This window comes from Nipponia nippon, unplaced genomic scaffold (assembly GCF_047370975.1).
Source record: "Nipponia nippon isolate SJK-2023a ecotype South Korea unplaced genomic scaffold, ASM4737097v1 scaffold_3, whole genome shotgun sequence".
NCBI classification, from domain to species: Eukaryota; Metazoa; Chordata; class Aves; order Pelecaniformes; family Threskiornithidae; genus Nipponia; species Nipponia nippon.
Window position 1 is genome coordinate 36,854,223 of NW_028262347.1, and position 14,768 is coordinate 36,868,990.

At 37.7% G+C, this 14,768-nt stretch overlaps 1 protein-coding gene across 3 annotated transcripts in view; it reads right to left on the reverse strand.

Annotated features, from left to right (window-relative positions):
- Window positions 1-14,768, reverse strand: part of TAFA2 (TAFA chemokine like family member 2) — a 191,317-nt gene that overhangs the window by 55,527 nt on the left and 121,022 nt on the right. The gene's annotated exons all lie outside the window — the stretch shown is intronic.

Genomic DNA, 14,768 nt, shown 5'->3' on the forward strand with positions numbered 1-14,768 from the left:
TTGTGACCACAAGTCGTAAGGTGATAACAGATTTGAGTAGACCTCCAGCACATGTACAAACCCTCCTACAGAGAAATCCTGTTAGGAAGACATGAGTGGTTTGGAAACATGGACTCGAGCAGGGTGGATTCACTAGTCTCTCTCCTGTCTATCTTTGAGTAATGAAAAGATATGATTTACTGCACCAAGGGAAATTGCACACAGCTACCCTCATCTTGTTCTGTATGTTTTCACTGTGACAGCAAGACACCATGGTGGTTTAAGCACAAGGTAACACATGACTTATTTCTCAGTAACCTCCTCCAAAGACAAAATATCCCTTCACCTACCAAAAAGACAAGTTCAGGAATGTAAGCTCTTGTGCTTAAGGATTACAGTTGTGCAGAGAGTGGCAAGAGGTATAATAATGAAACCTTCCGTCACTTTTCATTCTCTGTAGAAGAGCCCTAGGGAGCTGGCTAAGAAACAGCTCTGCATGATGGTCATGTTTCTGCTGATAGGTCAATAGGGCGATGATGACTATTTCAAATCACTTATACTAGAAAAGCTGCAAATTTGATCACTTGAACAAAATTATTGCTGTTTTGTAATGCCTGGAACTAGGGTTCCTTTCCGAGCAGAAAAAACTTTATTGCTTCAGTATGGCTGCACATGTGTCTCCTATTATGTTCATAAAAAGCCCAAAGGAATTTAAGAGCATCTCTTTTGCTCTGTGTACAACGCTATCTTGGGCAACCACAACTCTGTGAAAGGCAGACTGCTCCAATACAGAATTAACCAGTAGCCTGTTCGAAGTCCCAAATCTCTTTCCATTCCTTCAAAGCGATTCCTCTCCTCTGAGCAAATTGCTTTCTAACAGAACACCACACGCTGATAAGGTAACCCCCACACACCCTGCAATTCCACTCATGATTTCCAGACTTGTAACCAGACCACTTCCCCCAGAACTGCCAATGTTGCTCTCCAGGAGATTGATGAGATCTTGTTAAGCACTGGGAAGTTTCCACACCAGGCTGTGTGTAACAAAACACTACGACTCAAATTAAGAACCCACTGAGGAATGTACCAAACCTTTTTAAACCTGAAGAGCAGAACTCAGCATCCTTTGACAGAAGTCACACATCTGCAGTGTGTTTCCCAGAGGTTCAGATATGACATTTGTCAGGGAAAAAGAAAGAGGAGTAAGCTAGTGTAATATCTAGGATGGTGGATGTGCCCCTGAAAGCCTGACTGATTAATAATCACAGTGGAGGTCACAGTGTGCTGTGAACCACACCAAGCTCTGCCTTCTTGCACTGATTCCAGTGCCTTTGGAGTGTAAACTGCATATTCATCATCAGCTCCAGGTTTATGAAGCACTCAAATCTAACGGGAAATATATTATTTGTCACTGTAAATAAGAACCAAAAAATGAAACTGGAATGCACATTCAGCATATGCTCTTTCACAGCTATCTCTGTGAACAGAATATGAATTAACTGTTTCACTCCTGGATTCTCATACCACACCTGTTATGACGCCGCTGCCAAGTCACCTCACATTAAAATCAAATCTTTCTTCCTCACCTACCCAACACTGCTCAAAACCCAGTGGGACTTGCACCATTAAGCAAAGTTGAATCTAATACAGTTCCTTCCTGTACTCTGCTGATGCCAGATTCACCCACTGTGCTGCGAGGCTGGCAGCAAATGCACAGCAGAAAATGCAAATACATAAGGAAAAACAGTAGTGGCAGAGGGAAAGAGAGAAAACCAACCTATCTGCCTGTGAACAGCAGCCCCTCAGGGTAGGTGGCAGAGTGAAGATAGAAACCTCTGCCCACAGCCCAGCAAACCAAAGAGGAGTAAGCCAGCACTGAATATAGAAGAGACTGTTCTGCAAAGTAAGGGAAGGGTTTCAGCTTTGACGCAGAAAATCTGGGCTCAATGCCATTGCCAGGTTTTCCAATCATGAGAAAAACAATACACCCTTTCTGTACCACAAGCCTATTACACTATTCCGCATTATGTATTTGTGGTATTCACCTTTAGAAGGACAAAAATAGGCACAATTAACAGAAAAGTCAGTGCAAGTAGCAGTTCTAGCTTGGGACTAATAGTCCAGAGGGCATCAGCAGAAGTACAAAAAAATATGTCAGCATTTAATGCATTCATAACATACAGCAGCTCAAATAAGAAAAAAATGGAAGATGATGTTAAGTTTCAAACTAATTATGCAGTATAACACTAGACCTGCAGTTGTGTGCGTGTTGGCCACTCACAACGGTCAGTCCAAGGACAGACCAGTGGCTGCATAAGCACAAACAAGGTACGAAGCACTCTGCTCCCAGCAGTCCTGCTACACACAGAAGCCACACCATAGCAACGCAGGCCTGGAAATAAAAAATGAAGGGTTTGTAGTCCAAGAAACTCAGGGGGTTGGGATGGATGTACCTCATCAGCAAAGCAGGCAAACAGCTAGATAACAAGGAGAGGCCATGAGATATGCTCAGTATCTGAGTGTGTGCATTATCACCTGGGCTCAGAAAATCTGATGCTGGTTATTTTTGTGGATTTGCAAAACAGCCCATGATATAGCACTGAGAAGACACTGGAACTAGATAGCATTTGACCTCAGCTCTGAAACATAACTATTAGCCTCTTGCAACCCTGATCCATGTCAAGTAAGTGCATCCAGGAAATAAAATTCAGTCCATTACCGTACTGTTATTACACTAACATAACAGGCTGTGTTAAATAGAACAAACGAGCTCTGAAATGAGGTCTACTTTTACTAGAGGTGATGCAGAGCTCCACAGAGAAACTATAGCTATTAACCTGAATGGTTTTGTCTGTGAGACATTTTCCTCTTCTATTTACCTTCCTTTCTGCAGAACTTCTCCCTCGCTGTGATCCTTACGGCCTTCAATAATGGCATAGAAGCCAAAGGTGATCAAAACTGAAAACAGCCATGCTATAGGAGATGCCTACATTTGAAAATCAATTTTACACAAAAAAACAAAGTTTATGCGTTAACAAAAATTTCCTTCTAGTTTCTAATCCCAACATATTGGAAATAAGCCCAAGGAATTCTCAGCACTTTCATGCAAAAGAGGATATGAAAGGCTGCCATGTTTGAGTTCATTTTTCAATGTGCTTAGAGACAAGGAAAAAGAAAGACAGCTCCTTTTGTGATTCCAGAGACACACTCAAAATAAAACAAAAAGATGTCACCCACGTAATTCAAACAGGCAGTGTCTGAGTGTGAGATGACTCTGCCATGACCAGCTCTTCACTAACACTGTAACACAATGAATAAATCCATAGCATTTGTTATTTTTGCTCCATAAGATTCCTTTTACCTGAAGCACACTCCATGAGACCATCACCAGTCTGGTATCATGGACTCAAGAATAGACTGTTTTAGTGATTAGTGACAAAAGTAGGTTAAAAATGGCAGGATTATTTTCTCAGGGTGAAACCACATCTGATGCTGCAGAGAAGCTTTATGAACTGCTGTGTCAGCAGAAATCCTTCTCCCTGGCTTCCATGGCTCAAACTGTAAATACACCAATAGGTTGCACCAGCTCTCCTCATCACTGCTCCATCTCACTGTCAGCCCCCTCCCAACAGCAGATGCGGCCCAACTATTTGACGGTACTGAAACTGCAGATGTGTATTTTCAATTTCACTGCAGCAATGTAGCATTCATAATCTTCTGAGTTTCCACTTTCTTCCTTCTTTGCTTCTGAGCTTGAGATGAGCCACCTTTCCGACAGTTCAGAAATAGAGGAGAATCACATGGGAATTACCTTACTTTGTACGGCCAGTGCTAAATTGCCTTGCTTTCCTATTTTAAGTGAAGTGTAACCTTATGTAATCTTTATTGTTGAGGAGAAAAAAATGTAAGGAAATAATAGCTTTCATTCTTCCCTTAAGAGCTTATACACAAATAAAATTCTCATCTGTTTCCTAGGAGTAACAGCATTTTTTTCTGTTGCTCCATTTCTTTCTTTTCTTTACAAACATCAGCCTCTGTGAAGCTGTTCAAAATTCATTCGTTCCTGCTTTACATACGTAGAAACTTTCAGTGTCAGTAAGACCCATTTGTCTTCTGCAAACACATACACCCTATGAATGCAAGTGTTCGTAAAGAGAAGCATAAGCCTATTTCTTTACTGAATCCTGATGAAATGTTTAAGAGAAAAAACCTGACAGAAAATTAGTCCCATGTTCTCTTACTTTTCTTTTTACGAGAAATATTTTATTTGCTACTTCAGAAAAACCCTAAATGAGTATTTTGAAATCACTTCTGACCCCGAGTCTCTTCTACAGAAATATGTTCTGTACTGTGTTGAATCTTGCATTAATTATTAGTTGTGTTAGTTTCTACATCCCACACAATGCAGGTATTTGCAGTTTTATTTAGCCTTTCCTGTGTAAGCTAATGCAGATTTTAAAATGCCCCTCCGGTGGATAAGGTCACTTTGTAAAAGTAACACCGATGTGACCCCCATGTGTTTGCATATATATAAATTCCCTCTATGACACTCCTGTCATGTTTGCTCAGTGAACAAGTAATTTGCCACTCTCATTACTTCAGGTACAAGGTAGCTTGTGAAAATCAATCTTCTTTCTGCTTCATACATCACCGCCTGTAACAGACACAAAGTGCATTCTGATTCTGAAATGAAGCTGGGGGAAAAACACAGACCTGTTCTCATAAGCTACTTTCTTTGATCTAGGTGAGGAAAGAAAGAAAGAGAATAGGCATTTAGCCTAGCAAAGCATGCGGGTCTTACGTAGGAGTCATACAGGAAATCTCTGTATGCAAAGCAAAAGGAGTGGCTTTTGTTGTTTTTTTTTTTCAAAAAGTTGTTGTTTACCAGTGTGGATCCTTTAATAGCAGAATAAGTAGCCCTAGAAAGCTTAGCCCCGCTATAGAGAAATATTCAGAAATAGTTAAAGCATTGTTGGCAGATCAATACAGTAAGGTTGTCACTGTTACTTTCAGCTGAAGTGTACCAGTGGAAGCAGACTGAAGAACTTTAGACTTAATGCCATAAGGAGGGCTTTTGAAAGGCTACTGTGCTAAGACTTAAGACACTTAGGCAAATGAAGTCTTCTTCCCAAAAGTACATATGATTGACATGCATGCCCATACTTGTCTTTTATTTAAATCAGTGTGACTTAAGCACATACTTAAATTTAAGCACATACTTTCCCAAACAGAGATGTATGTACTCAACATGAGTTCTGGAAAAATGATTAGCGAGTGAGCTTTCATAAGAAGACACAGTTTCAAGAAAAGAAAATGTCTCAAATATCTGAAGAATAAAAAGTTATGGAATACATGAAAATATGCAATAAAGCAAAAAACATTTTTCTTTACACACTGTGATTAGTTTTCCAGTAGCAGGAAACTGGAGAGAGATGCACATACAGGTAATTACATTTGCTGACAGTATCTCATAGCACTTGGATGTGAAATTTACATATATATTATTGTTTCCAAAATCTGATAAGCATGGATGCTTAAATTGCCAGAGGTATAAAATGCTTTAGCCACCTAGTTGCATGCCACCTCACAGCTAGAAACCCTGAGAGATTATGGGGGAAACTTTTTTCTTCCAAAAGGGTATGTATGGTTGTGATGATATCGCCTTGAAAACACAGATGATACTGATGAATGGCCTTCCCTCTAAACTGCTATCAATGTTAATCTCCCCTGCTTCCAGATTAACACCAGTTATTTGTAGACACAATTGATTCTTATTTTCACCTTCATTAATTTTCAGATGCAACACCTATCTGAAAGCAATAAAGAAAGCAAAGAGTAAACAAGAAATGCACTGTCCTCCTGGCCAGCTTCACGTCAAAAAATACAGATGTATTTAACTGTGTATATATTAAATTTCTTTCTTGGTCATTACATCAGGACCAGCAAAAGAGTGTTAACCTGATGAACATTGACGCTGACACATTACTAAGTACACAGAAAGAAAATGTCATGAATTTTTGTGGGGTTAGATTCTGTACTTCTATGTATTTATGAAAATATAAAACTAATAGTAATAATCTAACAGTAGACCTGCACATGGCATTCATTGTGTTTTTAAATGCTAACATAAAACATTACAGAATATTTAAACACCCAAGATATTCTAATATCTTTAATCTGCCCAATGATGTCTTACACCCTTGTGAAATAAGCTCTCACAGTTCAGTGTTCAGTATTAGAAAGCACTTAGACTCCAATTCACATCATTTTCTCTGATATTGTTATGCCACTTTAAACTCTTTCTCTCCCAGTTTCTGTGCTTAAGGGAGCTTTAAGTTGTAGGGGGTACTATCTATTCACTTAATCATCACGGCAGTAGTATTTGCTTATATCTTACATGTGATCCTCTTGCAGATGGTTATTTAAATATTCTTTATTCACATCTCACTAACCAATCAAAAGTTTAACTGAAAAAAAAAAAAAGGATAACAGTCAATGGGCTTTGAACAAAATGTTTCACTGAGACCTGAATCACTAGGTATACTGTGATTTCATAAAGGCCATTGCAGTGGCAGAGATAAGCCTCCAAAGCTATCAAGGCAGAGAAAGCATCAAATATTAGTGGAGAATGGCAACTGAAGTGCCCATATTTAAAAGCAAGGACAAAAATGATCCGGGCAAGCATAAGCCTATTAGTCTGACCTCTTCAGTTTGCAAGAGCTTAGAACAGGCTTTGAAGAAAAAGATAAATTAAAGACAGAGAAGTAAACAGAACATAGGATAAAATGTAGCAGTGTTACCAAGGGTAGATTGTGCCAGACTAACTTGACAGCTTTTTTGATAAGATAACTGATTTCCCAGGCAAAGAAATGAAGTAGATATAATTTGTCTGGATTTAGATAAAGCATTTTCTACAGTGTCACTCCGGAACTTACACATTAAGCTGAAGACTCAGTGGATTACTCTAAGAATTGAAAGGCGGATCCAGGTGTGATAACAGCAAGTAGTACTGAAAGTAAGTATCAGGGATTAATAGCATTTCTGCTACAAGTTGAGAATTCATCATTTGAAACAACACATGAAAAAAACGAGTTTATTTCAGTTGATCACCAAGAGCACATCTGTATCAATATGACATGAGATGGCTGTGAATAAGGCAAATCCTGTAAATTACTAAATCAAATATTTCTAATAAAGAGACAGAAGGACAAGTATGAATTTTCTTAAACTATCATTCAAAATAATCTATCAAATTCTGGCCATTCATCTTCATGAAAGAAAAACTGAACCCACAAAACATATGGGGACAGTCTTCTATGATGGTCACAGGAATGAAGACTCTACCACAGGAGGAGTTTGAAAGAACCTGGCTTGTGGAGCAAAGCAAAGGCTGAAGGGAAACAGAGAAACCAAGGAAAGGAAGTAAACACAGTGAGGGCAAGAAACATATCCATAAGAAATAGGTCAGATGATATCTTGCCGGCAGGCAGGATCAGGACACTCAGCAATTCAGGAAGTCTCTTCTGGTGTTGTTTCTATATCAATATCATGATTCCTTTTTCGTACTTTAGTACAGGAAGTCAAGTGCTAGTTTTTTCACAACGAAAACTATAAGCACATTCTTTCCAAGTGCATTAGTGTAGTGTTTTTTCCAAGTCATTTCACTCTCCTCAAAAAAACAAAAGTCATAGCATTTCTCTCTGTGATATCCTATGTGAAAAAAAAATGCGAGGCTCCTCACTAATGACCTGAACCCATGCTGGGTTCTGTCCAAAAATTGGCCATGCTGATGAACATTTGATTAAGATGAATATTCCTCCTTATTTTTCAACATCTTCAGGGCATAATTGCCATCTCTGTGTCATAAAATTTAAGATGACCCAAACACAGTGCTGTATTGGTGGACCATTCAGTACTGAAATTGCTTTGTGACTAACTTCAGTGAATTAAAGTCGTACTGTTGAGCATGGGTAACTACTCCATGATTAAGACTCCCTCACTTTTTTTAGAACTCACTCTCTTTTCTATCACTTTTGCTTTAAATTGAAAATCTTCCTATTGTCATCCTGTTTTTAACATTGACATCATGGAAACGTAAAACTGGCAAGCATCACGATTGTCAAGATATGAAGGAGTCTTGTTTTCCACAAGAGTCCAAATGTAGAAAACAAAAACTATGTACTTTCAAAAATGTATTAAGCATTTTAAGATAGTAACAGAAGAAACAATACCATTAGAAGTATTTTAAGAGTGTGAATACATGAACTTAAAAATTTCCATTATTATTAAATCCATTTAAAGTGACGACTGTCTTAAACATAATGTCTTTCAAGCAATACGTGGATGTAAGAATATGGATGAAGTGCTATGGTTATATTACACGATCTTGCCAGACCTGAAATTTAGTATGTTCACAGGAACCATTCAGATTCTACTGAATGACTTCCCTACTGAAGGTTAAATTCTGTTTTTCCAAAGAATTCTTCTAGCAAATAACACTGTGACAGACCTCTGCAGATGACCAGGGAAGCAAGACTCAGACTAAGTTCCCCTCTATTTTCATGACAATTATATCTGTCAATAGACATAGTAGCACTTCTGAAAATAATAGGTAGGTCTGAGCCCAATCTATATTTTATATCTGCCTCCTACACATTTTGGGCCACATTTGAAGGCAAAGGTTCAAGTGTAAATAAAAAATGACAGGTTGCTCAAATCACAGAAAAATATGAAGCCTGCTTGTGCAATGACCAAAATAGCTCTAAGAGCTGACTTAATACACTAGGAAGACAGGAGAGTTGTTGACTGGGAGTAAACCTAGTTGAAACACAGTTGGAACACATTCCTCTGTACTTTTAATGTCAAGTCCTAACACATGCTCATTCATCACAGCCACCATAGGCACCACTTCCAGGGAAAAAAAGAGTGAGACCAAAGTTAGACCAGGATCTTCCAAAATATGGATCTGGTACATAATGCAAATATCTATTCTCGAGCTAGTGCATAGGAAAAGACTTCTTTTACTCTGAGAGATGCTAAAGAAAGGAAGTCAGGCTGCACAAAAAACCTTCAGCTACCAGCTGGGAAGTAGAACACAAAGTCCAGTGGCTAATCCAGATACAGAGCCTTGTACTCAGCAGAGGTATGCCCACATAGGCACACAAGGAAAATCTGAATTTTTAAATTACTTGTAGAAAAATACAGCATCTTTTCTGTCTATACACAGGGTTTTATCAAATACTGGTGGTTTTTTGGCCCTGGCATGCTATCATCTAATCTGTCACATGAACTGTAATAACTGTCTTGAGAATCATGCTACATGCCACACAATTTTGAAGTCTCCTCTCAGTCTCTATTTCCTCATCAGTGTTCTGAAACAGTAAGAAATTATTAATAACCAGCTCATAATGAAAAAAAATTGAGTATTCCTGTGATGGCTTACTAGGAATGGATTGAAGTCAGGTCAGGATTTGCTTAATGATGGCTGAAGTATCTAAATGGCACCCAGTCTTCCTTGAAAAATCAAATCAATTTCCCAGCCCCTTTTCAAACATCCTCTTTTGAAGGGTACCAGCAGCTATATAAAAACCATATTGACCATAAAATCCTGAGTTTCATCCAAGTGAGTGTACCTCCAGAAACAATGCACTCACTTTGGTATGTACTATGCCAGCCTTGCAATTGCATTTTAATATGGCCAGGAGCTCATTTAAATAGCCAGTTATAACCTTCAGTTCCTGAAAGTCTATACTCGTCTTCCTGCTGCATGATATGTAGCTTGGGATTTGCAGGTAGAGCACAATAGGAGGGTGAATGACAAAACAAACCAATAAATAGTGTTCTGTTTCTCTGGTGCCCTGGATCAGAGACACTTACGAGCTGCATTTATGTTAGCATTTCAGTTTGGAGCTTGACTTCACTCTTCAAACAAATTTTCGAGTTGCCTCCATTTACTATGATCTGGATCACATCATGGAATGATTCTGGAGGACATGAAATTAATCCCTTTTAGATGAAAATAAAGCAGAAGACAAACCTGAGAGTGTACCTAATGCACCTCAACAGTTTAGGGGTGTTCAGTTCAGGGGACAAAAGCTAGTTGAAAACAACCACCTTCTCCACTAAATGAATATAATGTGAACATTGTGCCCTCAGCAACAACAGTTTGGGTCTCCAAAATCACTTCTGTAGGGATAAACTATTTGCTAATGTAGACACAGCCCTATAATCTCATGAGGAAGGAGATAATTATCATCATTATTTTATACTTGGATGAGATGCCCTTTTGGTTGTGATTAATCTGAAAAGCATTTTCTGATCCTCAGCAAACCTCAACAACACATTGAAAGGGACCTGTCACTCAGGAGGCCCTCAAACAAGTTCTGATCTGCATTTTAGGGCCATTATTCCTACTGTGACACCACAGCAAAGGGAAGGACAGCTTGTGTGCCAAAATCAGGGAACAGCTACCTGCGGTACAGCCCCCTAATTTAGAGCATAGGGTACAGAATAAATTACTTCCAATTACTCAGTGAATTGCTCCTTTTTGTGAAACAGCAAAACCCTTGTCTTTCAATGCAGAAAATTAAAGACAAGAGCTTTGCTGTCTTTTTTCACACTGAGTACTACCTAATCTACAAGCAACTCTACTGTCAAAGGAAAGTACAATTCACTGTAAAACTGTCAAACTGGATACTTTACTAGCTCCATACATGCCATTCTCAGCCATTGGATTATTGACAGATTTTCCCTGCGTCTGGTAGCCAAGCTACGAATAACCACACTTTTAAGATGTGTAGGTTGACCCTTTTAGGTGAACAACAGAAAACGATAGGCCAAAAGAGAAAGCCTAAGAAATTACTGACTGGAGGTGGGACAGACCCTGGCCAGCAAGGACCTGCCCTGCCCACCCCACTATGTTCCCTGGCCCAGAGGGACGGCACTGGCTTTATGTTGCCCTGGCAGACAGGACTTCAGTTAAGGACAGAGCCCAAGTACATTTCAGTTGACTTTATCCAAAAAAATAAAGGTTGTATTCATAATTAGGTTATAATTCTTTTATTCCAGCCTAGCATTGTAAACTGTCCTTAAATTAGAAGTTTATTAGAGTAAATTAAATCTGACTCAAGAGGGTTTTTGTTCCCTAATACAGATTTGACCAAGAAAATCCTCAGATGTTACCATATTTACAACAGGATTAACTGTTTCTAACAAACTCTGCATTTGCATTCTTATGCATGCTCAGTGGAACAAAAAAAAATATTTACTTTCATCTGTATTTCATTATTAAAGAGGGTTATGTCATTGTATGTTCATAGCAATTGCATTAACAGCACAAGTATTAGACACAAAGATGTTCAGGATTCCATGCATCTTGTTTCAAAAGAAGGGGTTACAGTCAGTATTTCTGGTATTTATGATTAAAAAGAGCTTTTTTTTTTTTTCTTTTCATTCTTCATTTTACAATAATTAATTGGAACTGTCTAGGAAGTAAGCCAAGTAATGCCTATTCTGCTGTCAGTAACAATCTAAATTTGGTAAAATACAAGAGCAGTACAGTCCACTATGATTCTTTTAGTGCTGTCTTAGAAAGGCTTTCCATGTGTCTCCTATGCTAAGAGAGCATTGTTCTCTAAATGTGCAAGACTTGAAAAGGGTCTTTAGATAAGAATGAGAACTAGCTAGTACAACATCAGAAGAGCCGTAAAACGAAAGACAGCAGAACATTGCCCAAACTTCTGAAGATAAATGGTGAGAGAGAAACGTTTAGAAGGTTGTTTCTGTGAAATCGTTATTTAATTTTAATACGGGAGCATTATAATTTACTAGAGCACAGGTATAATACTGTACGTACATTACTAAGAAAAAACTGATATAATAATAGTTCAATACCATTTCAGTCACAATTATAGATATTGCACTTCCATCGCCATCAAAGGAAATGATTATGTGTTTTCTAGACTTGCAGGAAGCTATATGTATCATACTGAGATCAGAAGTTCATTACACATTGTTGTAATTTTGGAAAATCACCACAGTTTTCATAACTTGAAGAGAAACAAAGCTCAGTCTAAGCCGACACGTATATTTCCTCCTGCATCAGTTAATTTTAACCACGGCCTTGCATTTTCCATAATCCTTGACAGTAAAAGCTGAAAGCTCTTCTTATGACACTGATACAAGAAAGGATGTTTGCTGTTTTTATATTCCTCCTTGCATAATTTGCAGTTGTGATTGCTAACAATGGGTCTCCATTTCAGTACCCTATTGCACAGTGAAGCAAGCACAGCCCTCCCAGTGTTTTCTTGAATCCTTTGATATTTGGTGTTTCTCTGAAAGTTTCCAGAGTCCAATAATTAGATAAGAACTGCAATTTTAATTATCCTTTATAGTTGCAGAGAAAATATGATTTCTAAAGGTAACAAAACAAAAGGATCCATTTTCATGTATGAAAGCCTTGAGAACTTGAGAAAGATGAACCTAAATTCTTGGTCAATCAGGTTTAGCAAGTTTTGCCAAATTTTGGTTTGGAAATAATCAGTGGAGGTTACCTATTTATTTTATGCTTCTTTTTTCAAATTATCTACAGATGCTGTATGGAGAATTTGTTCTGAATAGCTACATTAACTATGATAAATTCACTTACATCATTGTCGTTCATGTCTAATTAATAGAAACGCCCAACTGGAAATGTAAAGAATTTGCATAAAACAAGTCACAAATTCCGGAAATGGGAATTTTCCCCTCATTTCCCTACGTACGTTTTGAAATTTCACAGAGAAAAATGAAATTGAAATTTCAAGATCAAGATGGCTTAGCCCACAAGCGAATTAAAAAATGCTGCCTAAACGATGAAACTTAGTTACCACAGAAATACATATCTTGAACAAAAAGCCACTAAGATAAATGAAAATAAAAGTGTATTAAATAAAACTGCTTGTTTTGTTTTCTTCTGTTTTTTAATAGGTAATAGTAGGTGTCCCTTCCTGTTTTGCTGGTATCACAGCAATGCATATTTTGCTTTCACTGTCAAACCCAAATGCTGCTAAGACTTAGCCTCCTGTGAATGGCAGGAATGAGGCTGAATTCTCATGGACATATTTCTGGAAAAAAGAAGAGCCATGAATTTGTAAAGTTCTTGTCTTTAGGTATTTTCAGTGGTAGCTGGGTTGCTCTTGTAAATCCAGTCTAAGATATTGTATTTGATAGCAGCAATTCAAGCTTCTTCAGTAGAACAAGGAGGACCAAAATCTAGTTGAAAGAAAGTAAGTGTTTAAAGGGGACTTTTTTGCACACTAAATGAGACCAGTGTCATTTTTGAATCCTATGTTTTCACTGTACTTCACCAAAGGTAAAATAGAGCTGATGAACCTATGTTGCATGCCATGACCTGAAAGTTTAGCAGTTATCTCGAACTATTCATCATCTCATTGACTGCAAAAAGTGCAAAGCATTTACATGAACAAACAACGGAATGTAGTGGGAAAGCAACTCACCCAAAATGTATTGCTCCCATAAATATAAACCACTATATATTTGCAGTGTACTGTCAGACAGATTAAGCTCATCAAATATCAATTCTTTGTTCAGCTATAATGAAAATCTTTTACGTGAGGCAAAAGATAAATGGGACATTTCTCATGATTGCTGTAATTCAGAAATACTCATCTACAGGCAGTATGAGAAGGAGCCTCTACACCAAAAAAAGTTCTTCTCTGAGCCTCAAGGTAACTTTTTTTTTTTCTGTTTTAGCCTGTTCCTCTATATATGATCATTGCCAAATACTGTTCAATAATGCTATGCTATGTTTTATTATTGTTGTCTTCTGGCTCGAGTGATGCCAATAGGTATATATGCATTAATGATCTGAAAAGTAGGGGATAAAAATAAAGATGAGCTCACATTAAAACTTGAGATCAGAGAGCCACAGTGCTTTAGCAAAGTTCAAATCCAGAAGAGAATTTTAGTCCAAACAAACTTAAAACATCCTAACTCTTCTATTCAGCTTCTGAAATGCATTAAAAGAGGGACAGAATTTATTTCTTTATAGCAGGAGGAAAGTTCTATAGCGTACTTGCTGAGAAAATACAGTTTCATTGATTAAAAATTATGCAGAAATTTGAGCAGAGGTCACCTAGACAACTGTGAGAAGGAAAAAAAATAAATTAAATACACAAAATGAAGGACAGGGCAACAGAACTTTTAATTTAATAATACTGCATAAGTCATTCATCCAGGATATGGAATATCCACGTTCAAGTCCTTGAAGGTAGCTGAAGGAATATGAACCTTCATCTTCCAGAAAAATATCCCAATGAGTATGCAGTAGTATATGGTACTCTCAGATTCTTTAGCTAATGTTGCCCCTGGAAAACTTTATTATTCATTGCAACATCAAAAATATATATTTTACCTCCTAGGTGAATGTCCCACCCACCAGACTGCAGTCACTCTTTCTCTGAGTAATTATGTTTGATAGAAAACAGAAAAAGCATCAAGGGATAATCTTTGGAGCAAGCCATTCACACCTTCATTACTTGGATCAAATTTCTCAAGGTAAAAAGAGAGATCTAGACACAGGTGACCTATGTCCTAAAGGAATTTTGTACAGAAGCAGCTGTTTCTTCTCATTTTTTGAGGACTAAGACTAGGCTTTTGTTTTGCTATTTTATACTGTCTGTAAAAGAAGTAAGACGTTTTCTTTTGGTCAAATATTTTGTTCAATTCAAACACAATATGCATCGAAACCCCCAAAAAATATTTCAGCAACAGCAAAACAGAAAAACACC